At 50.8% G+C, this 2860-nt stretch overlaps 1 protein-coding gene across 1 annotated transcript in view; it reads left to right on the top strand.

Annotated features, from left to right (window-relative positions):
• The first annotated feature begins 1155 nt into the window (after window positions 1-1155).
• Window positions 1156-2860, top strand: part of SPN (sialophorin) — a 16130-nt gene continuing 14425 nt past the window's right edge. The window contains exon 1 of the mRNA XM_015419768.1: window positions 1156-1221. The gene's annotated coding sequence lies outside the window, so the exon portion shown is untranslated. The remainder of the gene's footprint in view (window positions 1222-2860) is intronic.

Below are 2860 nucleotides of genomic sequence, written 5' to 3'. Positions count from 1 at the left end.
TGCAAAACGAAATGGCCAGGTCAAGCTGTCTGCCAAGCAGTGCCTTCAAAACGCTCTCAGTGTTGGACAGCAATTCTACATCCAATGTTGGGGGTTGGGGCATAATGACATTTGGGGGTAGCATCCAATTTGGAGCAAAAAGTCTGCTTGTATCTATCAGATGCAACTTTTCAGTAAACCAGAATGCTGGCTATTTTCAACGAGGGCAGGTGTTGCCCTGAATTTCATGATAACTGGGTAAACAGCATACCAGGCACAAAAAGGGCAGATCTGCTAAATACCAGAAGCAGGTTTTATCACAAAGGTTTAAGGGAAGAGACGAACCGAGGTGGCTGGCCATTGCCTTCCCTGGCCTTCCCATCCAAATACTAACCAACAGGGCTTTTTTTTGTCGAAAAAGCCCAGCAGGAACTCATTAGCATAATAGGCCACACCCAACAGCAGAAATTCATTTGCTTATTAGGACACACCCCTGACAGCACAGCTCATTAGCCTATTAGGCCACACACCCCATGTTCGCAGAAGTGTGGTCATCCAGACACACTCACCTTTTGCTTCTTATTCTGTTTACCTTGTTTGTTGTCAAAAACCCAGGGCTTTTTTATAGCAGGAACTCCTTTCCATGTTAGGCCACACACCCCTAATGTAGCCAGTCCTAATGAGTTTCTGCTGTTGGGTGTGGCCTATTATGCTAATGAGTTCCTGCTGGGTGTGGCCAACTCAGGAGCCAGCCGGAACTCCGCTCCTGTGCGTTCCTGCCCAAAAATAGCCCTGCTAACCAAGGCCAACCCGGTTCAGCGTCCAGTACCTGATGAGATCCAGCTATCCTGGCCTACCCAGGTCAGGGTGTGCCAAGCCCACAGAGCAGATGGATTCCCAGTGACAGACTCCAAACTCACCACATATAAGTGCAAGAATTCTGCCGCAAATGTGGCCCCTGATGAGAAAGAGGCTCTCTCTGGTACAGGCAATGCACAGAAGCTACATGCATAATACGGGGACGGCTAGCCACAAACGAAACAGGCAGAGGGTGTGGGCAAGCAGATAGAACCTCGCTCGCTGAAGAGACCTAAAGCAGTTGCTCTCTGATAAAGAGCACACAAGAGGAGATAAGCGCTTCACAGCGCCAAGGAAGCTTTTAGTTTTGCTGTTGACTTGTCAAGAGTGCACGGAAGGACACGGCAGCTCCCCACACAACCAGGAGACGAGGACCATTGCCGGGTATGATGAAATAACACCCCCCCCCCCGCACACACTTGGTAGTTCCCCCTGCAAGCTGTCCTCCATCTAGGGTTGCCAGGACCCCCTGGCCACCGGTGGGGGATATGGGGTAGTGTTGCCAGATCCAGGAGAGGAAACTCCTGGAGTTTTGAGGATGGAGCCTGGGGAGGACAGGGACCTCAGTGGGGTGCAACGCCAAAGAGTCCACCCTCCAAAGCATCCATTTTCTCCAAGGGAACTGATATCTGTAGTCTGGAGAGGAGCTGTAATTCCCAGGTCCCACCTAGAGACAGTCATTTGTCCCAGCATTTGGTTTATATGGGGATGGAAGCTTTGGTTTCCCTCATTATATATGTCTCCTTTCTCACTTTAACCTTTTAGAAATCTCCTTCTCCTCTGCTCTTGTCTCCTTTCTACCCGGGAGCCCTCTGCCAGTTGAATTTCTGCCTTCTGGGCAGCTGTTAAAGGGACAGGACTCGATAATGACATCCCTGCCTTTTTTCTGTGGTTGTCCCTTCCCCTGTAGTGGAAGTCCTCCTTAACCCCAGATGCAAGGGGAGAGAGGGAGCTCGTTGCACTTACAGAATGGGGAAGGACATGCCCTCTGCATAAGCTCAGAGAAACTGCTTCTTATTTTTGCACACATCCCAGGGCTCATTCCTGGCACTGGAAAAAAAATAAGTCCTGGGGCTAGCCCTCGGCAGTCTCCACTACAGATGGTGCCAGCGACCCCACCTGGATTTGGGCTCAAGGCCTCAGGCCTCCACCCCATCATCAGGACTGGTGGAATTGAGGATGTTGCCACCCCCAAAGCCACTTCCTTTTTGAATCTAACGGTTGCGTCTTTTTTTCCTCTCTCTCACTATTTCTCCACCATTGCCACCTTCTCAGTATCATTCACTCCCTCTTGCTTGGTCAAGCAAAAATCTGGGGAGGAGGAGGAGGAGGAGAAGAAGGCCACACTGAGGCGTCGAGGATCACAACACAAGAAGCTCCCCTCAAAGGCAGGGATTTGACCCGCCCTGGGCTGAAGCCATCCTAGAAAAAGGTAGAAGGAAGGGGTATGTGGGATGGGAAGAGCTTATTGGGCAATAAATAAAACTGAGGAACTTTGTGAGGAGAAAGGGACTTGGACTGGTCAGACCTGAGGTCCGTAGAGAGAGAGATTTGCAGAACTCGGAAAAATGAGGAATCATAAGAGGCAGGGATAAGTTGCTGGGGCGGGGAGGACTTATACGTTATCCACAGAGGTACCCGTAGACTTCCCACTTTTTTTCTGCCAAGGCTCCAGAGTTTCTAGCAGATGTGTGACAGGCAGAAATACAACAGGTACATCATACCTCCTAAACTACACCTCTGTGGCCAAGGAAAAATTGTATTTCTGTATTTCTGCTGCTGGCCGGGCATCTATTAATGAGGAGAGGTACCAGACCACTCCCAGTGACCACCTGCCACTCCCCGCCCAGACCCCAGCAGCAGCCTTCGCTCCTGCGGCTTCACAGAAGGGGAAAGGGACCGACTAAAGTCCTTCACGCTGGATGGCCTGGCTCAAACATCTCCTGCTCCTAATATTTGTTTTGTCGTGGATGTGGAAAGTGGCGGCCCTTCATGGGGTGTTCGAGGCAAGAGTGTTCGGGGG

This window comes from Gekko japonicus, unplaced genomic scaffold (assembly GCF_001447785.1).
Source record: "Gekko japonicus isolate JY-2015 unplaced genomic scaffold, Gekko_japonicus_V1.1 scaffold2049, whole genome shotgun sequence".
NCBI classification, from domain to species: Eukaryota; Metazoa; Chordata; class Lepidosauria; order Squamata; family Gekkonidae; genus Gekko; species Gekko japonicus.
This window is presented reverse-complemented; position numbering and strand designations above follow the sequence as displayed.